The following is an 18,970-nucleotide window of genomic DNA, read 5'->3' on the forward strand; positions in this document are numbered from 1 at the left end:
TGTCGATAAACATCATGTGCTGACGCCGTCGGTTCCAAATGCATTCCCGTGCTTCAAATACTCAATAACACCCGGAAATTGGCCAACACATGATGTTTATCTCCTAAGTGATATTTGATAATAAGTTGAGAATACTACAAGAGGTCTCATTACACACGAATTATACGAGACGTCATTCTCTTCCCACAGTGGTTACTTGTCACATCTTCCTACGTAACCTCTGTTCTAATACGACCCTTTCGTGGTGCGAGTATTCAAGACCACCCCAACAAGTGCAAGAACCCGTTCTTTACTGGGGAAATGTAATCCTGTGTATGAACAGTTGTTACTCTTGGATTTGTATTTGACTGTAAGTGTGTCCAAATGAATCGTTTAGACCAATGACCTGGTATAAGACAGACAATACAGAACAATACTTGATCCCATATGTTGTATGTTTTCCTGAAACATCTTGGGCCCTCCTTTAGAATACCGCACCACAAACTTTAAAGACACGTCAAAATACTATTTTACGTAATTGCAGGTGATTTTGTTCAAAAACAAGTTCTTGAAACAATGCCCTATGACACGGACATAGCAACAAGGTCGTCAAGCTCAGCGAGTGCGTATAAGCTCCGCTCACTGATGTTTCAGCTCTACCAGCCATGTCATTACAGAAACCCAACGATGTTGCGAGTTTCCAGCAGTAGTTCACCGGCGGATACACAATATTTCGCAAGCACCAGTTTTAAATATATTTTTTTTCTATTTTTTCTTTTTTGTATGACTAATATGATCATATTTCTTTGTATTAAGAGGTGTTATATGTTGTGTATTTACATATTTTGTATTTTTTAATTTTAGTAAGAATGACTTACATTGGTCACATTTTGCCATATTTTATTATTGAATGAATTATAACTGTAAACTAATAATATCTTTCTCATTCAGTAATTTGCACTATTACAAGGAAATGGAGTTTATTTGTAGTTATTGTTCGAAGCGGAAAGAATGCATTACACTAGATATGTCAGCCATTTTCGTGACGGTTCGGTGAACGTATTCTATTTATTAGAATTATTCCAAGGGTTAGGTTTCGGGTTTGGGTAAGGACCCAAACCAATATAGTAGGTAGATGTATGAGTACCAATTGTTTTCCCTTTCCATTTTTAATTCTGTGTTCACAAACACGGGAGACCGAAATCGTCAAATGTTAAATATGTTTAATGCAGAAATTTTGGGCTGATGGAAATCGGCCTCCAGCAACTTTCACCTCTAGATCTACATATTTTCAGTTATGCTTCGAAGCCTATCTCACCCTCGTGACGTCGTGCCCATGTCTCACTCATTCCTTAGCGCGATTCACATTATCCCTACAGTGTTCCCTACAACACTTTTCTGTCACGAAAGCACACAATGATTTTTATACAAGCACGTCAATCATGCATGCACCGTGAAATCAACGTCTGACGCCTGACGTCAACAACAGTCTTCAGTTCGAAGCATATGGGCTCATTCAACACAACATCGTATCTTGTAGATTACGGAATAGGACGATCGTGCCAAATGATATCGGTAGCATTCGGCAACCGTCAGTAGATTGAAAGCACGAGGTACAAAGTCAACCCGTAACTTTCGTAATTGTCCGCAACCAATTCGACTCTTTCCGTTAATTTCCGTGACGTCACAGGAATGACTAGCTTAATTTCCACGTTGTCCAATAAGGTGGAAGTAGCTCAGTCGGTTAGCTGTCGGGCAATCCAAAGGTCGTGGGTTCGCGCCCGACGGGTTCTCACAAACTGGTTGCCTGTTTCACCGACGTGTCCTACGGCGGAGAACGTCCTCACGGGAAATTGTGGCACTGAATTAGTAGATAAATAGTGAACGCCGTCGGTTTTAAACGTTGAAATTTGCCTATGTTGAATTCCAAGGAATCCCGGAAACTGAACACACCACAGTGTATCGATATTATAAACCAATTTATTGTAACTCTTTGAATATAGCGTGATCGTGTGTCGCAATGCGGTTAACGTCTCGTGATCTTTGCTGCCAGCGACAACAAACGACACAAGAAGGGTTATGTTATTGTCCAATGGGGCAGATAGGTTACGTCATGCTCGAAATAAATAACTTTTTTAAAAAAATACACGAAACAAAATTTTTCAGTCAAATTTTTAATTGAACTTCAAGAATTACATATTACATGTATTTATGCCAATCTCAATTACTGCCAATATACCCTGGAAGTACAATAACGGTGATAGAAATCCATTTTTGCTACCCTGTCCACCCCGTGTAACTCGGCGTGGACTGGTCCAATCACGAATCACCGCATGGGTGTCATCGTGTTACGCCTAATTTTGATTAACGAAATTGACATTTATGGTGGAATTGTGTATGCTCTGAAACATTCCCATTACGGACACGATTGAAGAACTTTGCAAGTGTGTAGAGGGCCTAGATATTAAAACAGTGGCAACGGCACGAGAATCGACGCAGAGGCATTTGTTTGCTTGTTTTCGCGATCATACCCCTGCAAAATGGCTGAGTAAAGACCTCTTCTGTACACTACTTGATTCGCTGCAATGTGACTTTAAACTTTGATCATTGTTATGTTCAGTGTTTTGCAAATTCTGTGTTTTCAATTCCGGCATGGGACAGCAGAGTGACGGCTGTTGCGCGAAGGCAGTGGTTCGTGTATGTGTGTGGCAGCTTAGCATTTTTGGATATGTATTTCATCATTTGTGATAGCGAATGAGTGCCAACGCACCGTGATGTGTACCAAAGAGAATCGCGGACATCAATGACTGATATAGGATGCTGAGAGAATGATTCATTTTTTGGATTCATGTGGGATTTGTACAATTTAAAGGATGAAACCGGACAGTGTGCGTCACCAGTGGCATACATCATTTTATTTGGCTCAGTGGAATCGGTCAAATTGCCACGGTGATTTTTTGTGAGTTCCGAGTGTGACATTTCAATATATTCACAACCATCTTCATCAATGGAGACCTTAAAAGATGATGAACAAAGTGATGGCTGGTTTTCACTGAATCCAAGAGCTATGTCAAACCATACTTTGTTTAATAGGCCGACAGGTGAAGACAATTCAAAATTTTCTTGAATCATCGCCAGCTCGGTCGCGGGGATTGAGGCGTGATGTTTCGTTTTATCTAGGCCCTCTTTTTTCATTGTTCTGACCGTGGGATTCTCTGTCATTCATAATATTGATATCACGTTGAAATGGTGGAGACCGCAGATGGCGATTGATGGCCGCTCGCAAGCTGACGAAGGCAGACTTCGAATAGAGTTCGCCATGACCATTCCTCACTTCAGTGTAGAATGAACAAAGCTAGGTGTTCAGTGCTTGAGCATCAAAATTCTCAAAATCGGAAGGACACACGTTCTCTTGGAGCCACTGTGAATAAAGAGAAGGTAAGAATACGAGGTAATAAATTTGTTGGAAAATAATAGATACTGTAGATTTTTATCCATGCTACAGTAGAGTTTTGTACAGTATCGTTAAAAATGTATGTCAATTCGCATGTGTTTCCGTCTTTGCAAAATGTTCATGTGTATGCTTCATTTGTTTATGATCGGTGCAAAGATCTTGTGAATGACGTTTCGCAAGTCTACTCAGGGGAGATAACTCCTGTCAATTTCTTCCTGTTTGTTCATAAAGTGTGGAAAGAACGCACCACGAAGAAGGTTAACTCCCCGGACTGTCTTTCTGCTTGTTGCTTTTGATAAAGACCCATCAATGATTTGCTGACCGTTGCAAAGCAACAGCTGGTGCCACTCTGGACAGCCGATACTGATGGACGCTCCCTTTTCGAAGCCGGATGAGATATTCTGACAGCGTCAGCTGAGTTCTAAACCTGATTGGATTCAGGTTCTTGCAGAAAGTCGAAACCTATTCGCAAGTGAAATATATTGTCTCTAGAAATTGTAAGAACTTTCGAGCTTTATTTATTAGTCAATTACTAGAATTTATCATATCAACACTGTCCTTCAATGTAATTTTTCGAATACATGTGTTTGCTCGACTGAGATTTTATGTCACTTCAATCATTACTTTGAAAAAAACACATAAGGTTTCTGTTAGGTAAACAAATGAAGTACTTACTTTCATCATTCATCAACTCCTCCAAACATTCATCATCTCCAAAAATGTCATCAAAGGAACCAATGAAAAAATCAGGACCACACAAATTAGCTTCCATTATGCAAATTCATGCAGCGAAAGTAGTACCATATTAGTGCTAGTGGCAGTGTATTCATGTGCGGTTATTAGGCCATCATCTTCAGGGATGTCGCATACTATTCGACAAGGGTAAGTAACCAATCAAATTGCAGAAAACACTCACTATTGGTTTACAATTCTAAAGGTGTTCATTGGTACCGTAACTATGGCAATGTCGTCCTGTACAAAACATTTGATTTGAGCTGCATTGACACCCATGGAGTTCCTATTCTTTTTCCTTGTGACAAAACCCCTTACTCATGACTTCCATTGAAATATGATCAAAGAATATCTATCCTTAAACCATCCAGCGCTCCTAAACACGCAATGTCACATGTGTCTTGGTCATTTAGTTAGATCACAGATCACCGTTTTTTTCCCTAAACGTAAACCGTTAACATCCCCCCTTGCTTCTTTTCAGATTTCGAGTACGGACATGCCATGGTGATCCTTGTAAAAACGGGCAACTAAGACCACAAAAAGTCCTTTTCAGTTACTTCTTGCTTATTACTGAATGAAGAACTACAAGTCCGCGACAGGGTCGGTCACAACGCCAATGAACCGCATCAACCCATGGAGATCCCCTTTTCCAAAATTAGAGTGAATGAGTTTAGTTGCACCTTGCATGGAGCAGTATTCCAGCAATATCACGTCGAGTGACACTAGAAATGGGCTTCACATAATGTACCCATGTGGGGAATCTTTGGTGTGACAGGCAACACCTCAACCACTAGGCTACCGCCACTGCTTCGCAAAAATTAGAACCATCAGTGACCAGAACTGCTTCTTGTTTCGACTTGTATCGTATATTTCTTTGCTTGTGCAAGTGACCAACTGACTTACTTCTGTATGTGTCTTTTGTGGGGGCAATGGGGTAGCCTTGTGGTTAAAGCATTTGCAAGTCACGCAGAAGACCCGGGTTCGATACCATTGATACAGGGTGCGAAACCCAATGCTGGTGTCCTCTACCGTTATAGTGAGTTCAGTTTTACGCCGCACATACCAATACTGCAGCATGGAGTCCGGACCAGACAATCCGGTGATCAACATCATAAGCATCGATCTAGGCATTTGGGTCACGATGACGTGTGTTAACCAAGTCACTAACTCGATCCCGGTAGTTGCCTCTTACGGCAAGCATTCATGAGTTACTGAAGATCAATTCTAACCCGGATATTCACGAGTTCTTCCATCCTATTTCTTGGGTATTTCTAAAACCAGCGTGAAATCCACACCCTGTATGACTCTTGTACACTCCTCTTTACTCGAACAAAGGTACTATTTCCTGGACTTAAGTGATTGGTCAAAGGTTGATCACGTGGTTTCAATCGCACAAAATCGCTTTCTTTTTTAACGGTGTAACTGAAAGCAGAGAGGAGTAACTGTGTATGAAAACTAACGCCCTATTGTTGATAAGGGTGTCTATCGCCGTGGAAGCGCCATAACTATATCTATTGAACCATGAAGAGCGAGAAGTGGAACATGTTTTCCCATAGTGAGAAGGGACACCCACAGAAACCTCCTTAACTGGACAGGGGCGGTGGGGTAGCCTAGTGGTTAAAGCGTTCACTCGTCACGCCGAAGACCCGGGTTCGATTCCCCACATGGGTACAATGTGTGAGGCCCATTTTCTTGTGTCCCCCGCCGTGATATCGCTGGAATATTGCTAAAAGCGGCGTAAAACCAAACTCACTCACTCACTCACTCACTCACTCCTTAACTGGACACGGGGTGGTATATGTCACCTGCTATACTGACATTTACGTTGCTTGCGATAACTTGAGATGTGGACACAAATCCAGGTTCGCCTAATTAAGTAATCCATTCTACCCAGATTCAAATACGGCTCTCGACGAAACATTTACCAAGTGAAGTTGTACCTGATAATGAATAAGTACCCGCGGATATCCCTTATTGGTATGCTTGGAAAATTCTTCACTTGAAGTATGTGTGAAAGACTCACTCTGTGAGTTAATGCCTATGAGAAAGTAGTACAATGACAAGCTGGCTTTAGGAAGGGATAATCCTCAAAAGATACTGCAGACTGAACATCAAAAGAAACATTGTTTCGAAAACTGGAAATCTCATAAAAGTTAGCGCTCATGAGTGTGGAACGTTCATGGTTAAGTGACCTAATGATCCCAGAGGAGACGATGTCATGCAGTTTGACGTCCATGCGAAACACTCACACAAACACAATCACAATGCAGAAGGCCCTAATTTTAACATGTGCATCGACGGTTTCCCGCCCCAGCCCTACTTTCTTGATAAGTTCGTTGTATATAGACCAGTTTGCTCTTTAAAAAAAGAAAGAAAAACCGGCTTCACAAAGGTATTCAGTTATAAATTGTAGAACATGAAAAATTCTTTTGTGTATTTTTTTACGTCCCAGTTGTCACGGAAACCAACTACTCAACTTTGGGCTTTGGATGACAAATATCATTAACGAGTACAATGTATATTACAAGCTGTCAAAGATAAAGATGGTATTAACACAGATGTGTTTTTTCAATTTTTATACACCAAGATGTCGCCTAAAGTAAATGATGGGTGTAAAATCGTGGGTCATATGGCGTTTGACAACACTGAAAGAATCCATATTTTTGCTTGTAAGAAACTCAAGCGAGTAAGAGAGTATATTCTTGTCGTTCCTCGTGAAATCAGCCGTTACTCTACAGATACTTATACGTTAATGAGATTCATTAAATATCTGTCAAAATTAACAACAACGCCCGAATGATGTTATGTTTAAAATACTTCAATATGCTTCTTCTCTATGATGAATCCGTGAAAACAAACTGGCTAAACGCTGTAAGAAATGTTTTGTGTTCTAATCGCTTCTAACTGAATAAGGGTTAGCAATTTTCACAAAGGAATAACAGACTCAGTCTGCAGCTGGTATGCAGGACTGAAATGTTCTACCTTCCGTACTTTCAAAACTGTGAAAATTCCAAAATTAATGCGTATACTGGCGTTTATTTAAGAAACTGAAAAGGGAAGGGCATTAGATATCTGTACAAAATAAATTTGTAAAGTTTTTTAAGGAATGGGTGAATTTCATGTTCTTTTGAAAGGCATTAATTATATTCCCAAAAGTTCTTTAAAAACATTGTTTTATAGTTTCATTCTTTTAATGAATGATGATATACAGGGCACTGCTCGGTATATTTATCATGCACTTATGCTTAGAACATCGTGTAAAAATGTGTGAGTAAATTCAGTTTTACGCAGCACTCATCAATATGCAGCCTTACGGTGGCGGTCTGTATATAATCGAGTCTGGACCAAACAATCCAGTGATCATCATCGATCTGCACAAATGGAACCCGATGACATGTGTCAACCAAGTCCGCGAACCTTACCACCCGATCCCGTTAGTCGCCTCTTACGACAAGCACGGTCGCCTTTTGTGCCAAGAATGTTGCTGAAGACCTATTCTACCCCGGATCTTCACGGGTCGTGTAAAAATGACTCTTATTGCCTGTGCACTGTTATGTACACATATTATCCTATGTAAGTTGTTGGTATGGACCGATGGTCTAAAGCGGTAAAAAATGATGATGATGATAAAAATTAATGGGTAAATAGTCTCGACAATAAAGACACTAATGAAGAATATCGATAAAATTTATACCATACAAGGACTGAATCTTTGAATGCACGACAGAAGACGGGGTATGCGGTTCGTCTGATAAGCCAAAGTGAAGCTCCACAACGCGTTGTACCTTATTCGCTGTAAAGAGACACGTGAAAAATACAGTGGAAGCTCATAAAACCAGCATTTGTGGAATCAGCAAGTTGTCAACACTGACATTAAATCCCAGTCCCATCCGTGGCTTGTACATTTGTCATCAGCTCTACCGGCACGCTATCTAAACAGGACTATTTCTTCAGTCCCGATGAGGGCTGGTTTAGACAGCTTCCAATGTATGAGGATTTGCAAAATCTACCTAATACGGCATGCTGAGACCATGTAGAGAATCATGTTTCGTGTGATCTCGGCCACAAAGTACTTTCTTATAGCGATAAACTTTACAAAACATCTAAGGTTATAACGATCACATTTACGTAAGTCCTCAATATTCTCTTTAGCTCATAGGTAACAGAAGTTAACCATACTTACCTATTTAGATATTTACATTTACAAAACTGATAATATGCCTTAGAATGATTTAGTTACTGACTCGCAATAACCAGAAGTAACACAGCAGGTGTCACAGGAGACGGAAGTCGGCGACGGAGATGGAATAGAAAGTAAAGAGTAGGTGGAAGACAAACGCTTCTAATCGTTTTTAGAAATCGTTTTATTCCCCAAATCGTCTACAACGATGGACAGTAGAAACACTAGAATTATCACAGATGTAAACATACAACTAGCATGAAAAACTAAAACGTTGTAATTAAAGAAGACAATACAATATAAAACACGGGCTATAGATCGCCAACAACTGAATGTAGATCACCACACAAGGGACTTCAACCATATGCATGTCATGACTCAAATAAGTAATTCAGTGTAGTTACAGGTAAATCATAAAAAGACTTTCAACGAAGCGCAGTAAATCAAAGCTGCATATCCCAGTATCAAGAATTAATGGTAGCATCTACCTCGAAAATTAGAGTTCAAATTAGGACAATAAGAACGGGATCGTAGATCGTAAGAAACTGATGGTAGATCACCAAACTAGGGACCATGCATGGGGACTTACATTGTCTTTGGCACCTGCATGGACCCTAGCAGGATATATAAAATACCATCAGCCGCTGGCAGCTTATAGCAAAGTTAAGACAAAATTTAATATCACAGAAATGATACGGTTAAAACATCTACTATGTTTAAATGTACTTCAAAGTTTTGGGACATGTGTAACCTCTAAGGACAATATTTTAGCGACACTTCTTAACCCCTTTTGAGAATACATCTACAATTAATCTCAGCCGTTTTGTCAGAGCTATTGCTTCGGTTATGTTATCCATGGAGGCGGCCATATTGTGATGATGACGTCATGAGCATGTGTACAAAGTTCCTGGACGTCACTTTTGCAAATTCTATATTTTAAGCGTTAAAAGACATTTCTACACTTATTCTGATTCACATGATTCTCTACATGTAATAATACTGCACCAGTAATAAATCAATGTGCTTTCCTTGTTGATCTTAAACACAAATACGCGTGGGTTTGACAGATTTCATGTGGTGTATGGAAGTCGCTGTTTTTTCGTTGAGAAGTTTCCCGTCTATATATATTTTTTCGATTCCTACGGAGAACAATACTATGTAAGTGTCGTACCTGCACGCTTTGCTTTAGACTGAACTTACTGTCATAGAGAAATACTCGTTGATATATAGCGAAGCGTCTCACAAATCTCTTCTGACTGACTAATCAGCATGAAAGTTGTTCTGTTTGTATTGTCGTAACTGGTGATTTGGGTGTAAGTAACCCTATTACCAGTTACTTGTTACGATGGCCGTTCTGACTTGTCGGGGGTGATGTAAGCTCTGGTTGCATACTCGCTTGGTCCGTCCGGGCTGCTACATCTAGGAATGAGTGGTCTGACGACCGGAACTCCCAACTAACACATAGCATTCATGTACTGGTTCTCTGTCATACCAGGAATCACTCAAAACAAGGTTCTATACTCACATAGGTTTACTCGATCCTTTTCTTCATTACACAGTATCGTGACCTGGACAGGATGGAGCAAGTTAAATCTGTAATATGCGCCCGCGCTACTTTTGGTGCTGACGGGATCTTTTTAAGGTGCTCGAACCTGCTCCAACCTTGTCACATGACCCTATTCAATCCCTCTGATTTGTTAAAAGTTACATCATTCCATGGTCTCACGTATGCCTCGTGATCGGGAAAATTCCATTAACTCCCATTAGTGAATCTTCCTTGATAAATCTATTTTATTCAACTACTGACATATTCTCCTTTCCCGACGATTGGATATTAATCTTATCTCTAGAAATAGCACTATCCAATGTCAATGATCTGTCCTACACTATTTCTCATGGATGCAATTTTGACTTTATAACATCCTCCGCCTGTGGACAAGAGCTGACCACAGCTCGGAATAAGCAACCATGAGAACATGGAGGCGATGTCGAGATATACAACAAAAGAGACACCAGAAGCAATACGGGAGCAAGCAAAGTGAAAGGGGTGTGTGAACCATTTCGAAAAAGTTTGGATAAAATGTAAAACTGGCTAATGTGCCAAAGTAAGCTACCTACGGTCGAAAAGGGGGAAGAGAAGGGCACCTATATTACAACGTAGGACCACAAAGCATGTAGGCAATACACAAAATCCTCAAAATAATTCAGAGCATCAGAGTGAGCTTGTAGAACAACTTGCTAAGAACTTCATGTTCTCAGACAGTCTATCCTCAGATTGTTAAATGTGTTTCACTGTTGCCTTTCGTTTTAGTATTACTAGGGCCAGGATTGATATTTGCCTTTCCCCACAAATACAGAAGTGGCATGGAGACCTCCTTGCCATGGTCAGCAATGTTCTGTTGAGTGAGGGAGTTAATATTTAGCGTCCCAAAATTGCAAAACTGCAACCATACCTTGACGAGAACAATTTAATTTATATCAGTATTAAAAAATATGAATTAAGAACGTCAAATCCTGTCATCAAAGGATAGTATAAATACTAGATTATCACAGATACGAACTTAAAACTATCATGTGAAACTAAAACAGTGTAATTAGAGAAGACAGATCACCATACTTGGAGCCATGGGGACTTACAGTACATCTGCTACCCGCATGGAGCCTAGTTGGATTTACACCTGATAGCTAATTAAAGTAATTACTAATTATCGTAGTTACAAGTTCACATTTCCAATCACAAACTATTTTAGCTATTTACAAATCAGTTGACAAATCTACTTCATTTAAAATGCACTAATTAAATGAGAACTGTTACGGCTTGTCAGATCCTCCAAAGCTCGCTATATAAAAAATCTATCCCTTGTAATGAAATGTTCAAACAGTGATAATCTACAACAGGGATAGGTCACTCGCTGGCTTTCTTTACCATTTGTACTAATTAACGTGTGCCTCGTTAAGATCTACGCACACAGTGACCTGGCTCGTTTCCAGTGCAACTTCTGTGTTTAACAGAACTTCAGTCAGTTCTCTGTATCAGTCTTAATTTAACAATGAATGAATGGATTATAGTAAGAATTTAGAGCAAGAATTATATGTGAATGAATGAAATAAAGAAAAAGGGTAAAAGAAAGAGGTACATATGTGAATGAATGAAAGATTGAATGATACACCGCGGCCTTCCCTGCCAAAACATGTTGAAGAACGCAAAAGTATCGAGAGAACGTGTAATAAAAAAATCTACTTTGGGACTGACACCGTCACACATCCCTCAAAACCAGAAAGTGTAAAACTGTCACAAAGCGTTGTAAACACCTTTCCAGTTTTGTCAAATAATAAGATCAACAAGAAAGGAAGAAAATATGGAACCATAACCCTCGAGAATAGAAGCCAGTGAGCTGTAACATACCGACTTCAAACATTACTACAAATCTACTGTCCAAATACTAATTCTAACACCAATTACTTTACTTAAACTGATGTGACAAAATAGTTAACTTATCTTCTACATGTAGGATTTCAGTTGTCACAACACTCAGAGAATTTAATCAGCTGTTGACAATAAACCGGGCCCAATCTTAAATATTAAGCTGTCGCCATATTGGCTACACTGATTACGTAACGGCCCGAGGCATACGTTTAGAGGCTTTTCGAGGAATTTCTTTTCTCTATATAGATAGTCTCCCTGATTCAACACAGTCCATGATTCTTTCATAACAAGCTGTACAAAATGGAGATCTTCACCTTTCCATAAAGATTCGTGAGTATATCTAGTAGAGCCAATAAGACATCGTCATCGTCGCATGATGACCTCCTCAAATCTGGACCAACAACTCAGGTAGGTGTAACCGATATAGTGTTTGGTTGCATGTAATTTATTGATACCTACTTGAATGTTCCACGTCTTCTGCATTAGATCACGGATCAAGTTCACTTGCTAGCTTTGTAATCAGAGCATGGAATAAGAAGTGGTGTCACAGATTTGTTTTGTACTGCCATTGCAGCAAAATCGGCCATTGTGTTCCCAGAAATGCCAACGTGGCTGGTAACCGAAACATGACGATGTCGCAGTGGCCAGTAGCAAGATCATTATACAATTCAGTAACTTCTATTAAAAGTGGATGTTTACAAGAAAGTTTGTAAATGGCCTGAAAGCATGAGAGAGAATCGGAAAAGATTGTGTGTTGTTTATATTTATCGTGGTTATTAATGCATTTAAGAGCAACGTAACTTTAGTATCTGCCGTAAAAATAGAACTATTTTGGGGCAATTGAGATGCTATTGTGTTGATTACAATGAAAGTGGCAGAAGCAACTGCGCAGCCATGCTGGACCCATCATCATCTAAATATTTGCTCACCGAGAGGTCAGATGTGAACCGGTTGCAGAAGCATTTGTGCGATAATATATTTTTTCAGTAACATTGCGAAAACAGTGTATAGTTCTAATCCTGATGATAATATATGGCCATTTGAAATATGTAATAAGTGTTGACAGGCATTCTGAATAGTGAGAGATTCAATAAAATGAATCGTATGTTAGTTAGGTTACTAAACTTATAATTTGGTGCGATTACTGCCTGACCATTTTTTTCGGCCTATGATGTCTGAGGACTGGTGATGTCTTGACCTATTTTTCGGCCTACGATGTTGAATGGTCAAGTTACTTTGGTTTAATTTTGGGAGTTACCCAGGCATCCGAACATCCGGCCTTCATCCGGTACAATTCAAATGAAGTCGGCCCGTACGGTCTGTTACACTGCCAGAATTGGGACGAGATGATGACCAAATGCACAATACAACCCTGACTTGATAGATAAACTAATGGACAAGAGGTTCCTGAATGCTACTTTTTGATTTGTTTATCCACAATTTACAGTAGAAGATTCATATATTCAGCACACGGATAGTGATGGGAAATAGTGATGGCGTGTTCTGAACGGCACGTTGTCACAGGAGCCTGACCCTCCATTAAAAAAAATTGTGTCTTTCACGGAGAAGATTGCATAGCATGATGTGAGCCACTTAAGAGGCTCAAATGGAGAGCGTGAACAAGAGGAAGATGCCTATGATGACTTTACCTTAAATATCTTGCGGTATATATTTGTTGTGAACCTCTAGGTGGACTTGTAATGGCAAATACACCTCGATCTGTTGAGGGACCTTGTCTTCATTTCCACTTTGTTCGAAGGTATCTTCACAGTTTCATGATGAGTTTGAGGTTCAGTTACAATTGTATGTGAACGTGGAAAGTGATCTGTGGACAGAGCAGTTGTGCAACAGCTGATGACTTATTGGTGTACTGAACGTTTACTTGAACTTACAGTTTCTGCTTATTCCATCAGAAACAGACCCGTGAAGATCCAGGGTTGAATAGGTCTTCAGCAACGTACCCTTAAGGCACCAATGGTTCTTGTAAGAGGCGACTAACGGGATGTGTTCAGGCTCGCTGACGTTATCACATGTCATCAGTTCCAACTGCACAGATCGATGCTCGTTGATCACAGGAGTATCTGGTCCAGACGTCATTATTTACACACCACCGCCATACAGCTGGAACAGAACTCATTTACTAATTGAAAGTAGTTTTTTTTAATAATTGAGAGTTGAACATTGACAGGAAAAAAGCAGATGGTGAATAGTGATGGCAAGTGCGACTGATGTGCTATCCTAGTCAGAAAGCACAGGAGCCTCAGCTCTAAGAAGCCATCATGATCTGGTTCAAAATGCAGCAAGCTGAGAAGCATGTGGTTAATTACTTAGAGAGAAGGGGCTAATCCTTATGGATGAAATAGGGATCAAAAGAGATTCACTGAAATTTAGTGACACGTGGCTCTGCAAAAGACATGCCAGGACGATAACATGGACAAGAGGACAAGCGCAGCATGAAGATCCGAAGAATGAGTACCTAGGACCATCTTCATGGCGCTGAGTAATTCACTGACCTAGTAGATTACAACAGACATTTTAATATGAATGAAACTACATGAGTAGTGTACAGGGTCACCCTGGGGTCTTTCGATTGTTCTACGCCACTTCCGGTCACGTGACCCCATTGTGACGTCATTCGATTGTTCTAGGATTACGTCATCAGTTGGTGTGTACGGGGTGTGACGTCATCCGTTGGTGTGTACGAGGTGTGACGTGGTCCTTAGCAACGGTGGTTTGTGTGCGATCTCGCGAGAGGAAGCGTGTTTCAAGATGGCGGCAGATGGGACGGGACGGGACGAGGGAAGGGAAGGGAAGGGGGAGAGGGAGGTGGGAAGAGTGGAACGACGGCGATGTGATGTGATGCATCGAGAAAGCATTCTTTAGTGAGCATGTGGGTGGCCCTGAAAAGGGCCGTGAGGTGTGGATGCCTCAAAGTCAGCATCGGAAGACGAGTTTGAGTCCTCGGAAAACATATTTGCCGGGACAAATGTCATGGTGGAGGGATTGCGTTCCTTTGGGGACACCCCCACCACAATAGAGGCATACGTAAAACTTGGCTGTGGGGACGACATCGAATCGGTCGGATGGATGGGCTTTCAGACAGGTAGGGCACATGATGAATCGCCATTTTTCTGCTAACTTTCGGATGGAATCCGATGTCGTTTCAGTCGCTCCTGTTGTTGTTGTTGTTGATGTTGTTGTTGGTGGTGTTGTCGTCGGCGGTGGTGACGTGATCGGCGTGTTTCTGTTAGCAATGATGCAAGCGTGTCTGCTCCCGAGGGAGGTGAGGGTGAGTGTGGGTTCAGTCGTTTCTAACCTCTTGATGCGAGCCTTCAAGTGATCAGTGACAAGATCTTCACGTAATCATCTTACCAACGCTGTGAATTCATTGTCTCTACTACTGAATGATGTAAAGTTTGCAACACAGTGTCCCAGTAACGGTACTCACACACGTTGTTTTCATTCACTGAGTTTCCTCGCCACTATACCCTTGGCCCATTTGTTTCTGGAGAATTGTTTACAGGCTTTCATAATACTGTGTCATGATTGTAACTATCGCTAAGGTGGTCCCGAGATTTAACTGTAAAGAGCAGGCGTAAGACCGTCCTCTTACAAGGTGACGGTTCACTGCAAATGACTACCACTGTTTTGTTTACGTTAGACATTGCATAACTGTGACGTCATCGATGACTTCACACTTCATGTGGAATTCCTAGAACTGGCTGTTTTCCGGGAACGGCACAGTCAAGCATTTAACGTAGGAGCTCTGCGTTTACATTGTGGGTCATAGCATGGAAGTCATCCATTTTTTCCAGCTTCATCTGTGAAGCTCAAACCAGTGTAACCATTGGCAGGGTGAGCAATGTTAAATTAGAGGGGACCCGTAACCTAAGATGTCGTAGGTCTTCCTGTCTACGCCGATGGTGAAATAACGGAGCTATAATATTGCATTCAGTGTATCTATTGGCTCTGCAATGCTGAAGGGCACAAACACCAGCCGTGTGAGAGAGGTGCGTGAGTTAGGTTTCACACCGTACTCACTTATATACCAACCATATGGTGGTGGCCTGTACATAAATGAATCTGGACAAGGCATTCCAGTGATCAACAGCATGAGCTTCAATCTACACATCTGGCATAAGATGGCATTTGTCAATCACGCCAGTGTGCCTGGTCCCGTTAGTCGCCTCTTACGACATGCATGGGTTACTGAAGACAAATTCTAGCTCACATCTCCATATTTGTTGACCCATGGTAGCAAGTACCCTGTGAAAAACAAAGATAACCATGCACGTCTGTCAGTGTTTAGCGCACCTGTCCTCACAAAAACTCAACAAATCTTTTCCGGACCAATACCCAATGCGACCCAATGCAAACAGCAACGTTAGGTTGCCATTTCTTAATGTTTTATTTCATTTGACAAAAATACATAAACAGATAAATACATAAATATTGTAAATGATGCAGAGGAGATGACACCGATTCAAATCATTGTGGGGGTTGACAGGGTAGCAATGTTAGATTGTAGGAGGCCCACCACCGACGGTGGTGCAAAAGGACTGTATTGAATCCACTTGCCTTCTTGGACCGAGGTCACCACATGAGGGAGGACAGGAAAGAGAATCCCCTTTTCCATCTGGATGACCCTTTCTGCTGCATGAATAGGGATCCCCAACAACTACAAGTCGTCTGTACTTCTGTACGTCCCCTCAGGACAAAATACACACAAGTGTTCACAGGGGACGTTGGCATGCTTCAAGTCTTCTCGTCAGGGCTGGTCCATGGCTTCACATTGTCTAAGTTTCAGGCCACAGCGATACCAGATCACACTATCACATCGTCCACAATAGAACTAGTCAGCCATGTCATAAGGCGTCTGTGCCATCTGTTTAGACCATGTTCGAAGCGACCTCGCCCGTTGGTGAAACAGAGCATACTCAGGATGAGTAGTACTCTCCAAAGTGTATCCAGGGTCATCATCGTGGAGAGGGAATATCCCAAGGTTGTGTCCATGGGGATATATCTTGTCCTGGTCTTTTGAGGCACCCATTCCGTATCAGGGACGTCTAAGACACTCATGTTGATGCATTTACGTCTGCACTGTCTGACGACCTGAAGGCAAATTGCGGCTCAAAATAAAACTTTAAGTTTCTAGGTGAATCCACCTGTCTGTTTTCATTTTCTTTTGCACACTGGTAATCCTGGGATGTTATCTTTTGCAAGGTTATCCATGAACTGTCCCCACACTCTGATGCCCAGAACTGATATCATGTACCAAAGCTGGCAGCATCTTGACACCTGTTATGAGAGCTTATTTTCTCACTATCTTGAGGATGAAGGGTGCTGAACGCCTCATGTGGATCTTGAACCACCCTTGACATCCTGTTGCTGCTTGCCACAAACCACGCCACCCTCCACAGCCTGCCGGATATATGGGATCGTAATAGGTATGGTGAAGCCATCTTGCCCAGGCAGGCGATAAAGAGGAGGAGGAGGACTTGCTGCTGTTGTTGTTGTTTCTCTTTGGAATTCTCACGCTAACACTGTTGTTGATGTCACCCTCTGCTCTCTTTTATGATTAAAAGTGAATCCATTGACGAACTCGGTTCAGAGGGGAAGAGGGAGTCTGCCTTGAGCGGCGTTGCAGCTTCTTTCTTCTTCTTCTTCTTCTTGGATTCCACGTTGGATTGGGGTGGTGTCAAAAAGAAGGAGGTCCCTTCTGCCTGGCGTTTCACGGGTGTGGGAGGCGCGTGCTGTTGCTGTTGCTGCGTGACCCCTTTCGTTTTCATCATCCAGGATCAACGGAGAGGGTTGCCAATCAGTTCATGAGGGACGTTGCTGGAAGCGAGATACTGAGCCAGAACGTTCCAACCCCGTGGAGGATCTGCGTTGGTACGTTGTCGCACCAGATCATTGATGAGATCCACCATGTGAGTCCCAGGCATGGGTTCCCCTTCCACCACGAATTGACCGTTTTCATTCCAACTCAAGTCAGCATGGGCTTGTATCCGTGCCATCAACTGTTTGGCCTTGCCTTGTAGCGTTTTAGGAATCGTTTGCACCACTTCATTCAGAATGAGGTCAGAGGAGGAGGACGAGTGTTCTGAAACAGAAAAAAATCAAAGAACATCATGAGTCAGTGACTCTGGAACCGGCTTCGCGCTCTCCATGCTTAGGATGACAGTTCTCGTAGTCTTAAGACTTGTAGACCTAAGACTTCTAGGCGACCTCTACACAGGCAAGAGTGTGACTCCATAAGTAAACCGTACTTATGGGGAGCTAGGAGGGGAGTCCCTTTCCCGATGGGTGTTGTTCCTTCCTCCCTGCTGGTGTCAGCAGGGGTTCCGTTCAATGGTTGTGTGTTGCTGGTGCTTCGTGCTGTTGTTGCTGCTGCTGCTTTGTTGCAACAGGGTGTTATACTGCTGCTCTCTGTCCCTAATCACGAAGCGTGTGTAACCGTTTCTGTTCCAACAGGTTGGACTTGAGCAAATGACGTCGTTTTTCGTCTTGCAGACTGTGCCATACCTCTTCTGGGACCATCACCATCTTCCGAGCATGCTTCAACGTTGAAGGAGCAGGGTCAGGAGAAGAGGGCAGAAGATGTAATAGACCCGACTTGAGAATAGTAGGTTTGACTTCACTCATTCTGTTCTTCAATTTCAACCATCTTCTCTTTCCATCAGAATTCATCTTGTGTACTTGTGATAAATGATTAGACCGTTTTGAAAGTTGCTTTGCAGTACAACCAGGCACAGGGCAATCTCTCTTGACGTGACCCATGTTTTGACACATCAGTGGTTCTCGCTCAACTGACAACACTGCTTAGAGGCACACTTTTATAGTCGAGGGACACAGAGGGCGTTCGAGGGACTCTCAAGGGACACTTGAGATACACAGAGAGACACTTGAGGGACACTTGCGGGACCCACATTTGATGGACACATGGGAGACTTGAGAGGCACTTGAGGGACACTTGAAGGACACTCAAGGCACACTCAAGATACACAGAGGGACACTTGAGGGAGACACACTTGATGGACACATGGGACACTTGAGATGCACTTGAGGGACACTTGAAGGACCCTTAAAGGACACTCACGATACACATAGGGACACTTGAGGGACACAAAGGGACAGTCGAATGACACTCGAGATACACAGAGGGACACTCGAGATACACAGAGGGACACTTCAAGGA

The 18,970-nt window shown here is 41.9% G+C and overlaps 1 pseudogene; it reads left to right on the forward strand.

Annotated features, from left to right (window-relative positions):
* Nucleotides 1-4,696, forward strand: part of LOC137297309 (uncharacterized) — a 36,803-nt pseudogene extending 32,107 nt beyond the window's left edge.
* Nucleotides 4,697-18,970: the final 14,274 nt, after the last annotated feature.

The sequence above is a fragment of the Haliotis asinina genome, chromosome 9 (assembly GCF_037392515.1).
Source record: "Haliotis asinina isolate JCU_RB_2024 chromosome 9, JCU_Hal_asi_v2, whole genome shotgun sequence".
Classification (NCBI taxonomy): Eukaryota; Metazoa; Mollusca; class Gastropoda; order Lepetellida; family Haliotidae; genus Haliotis; species Haliotis asinina.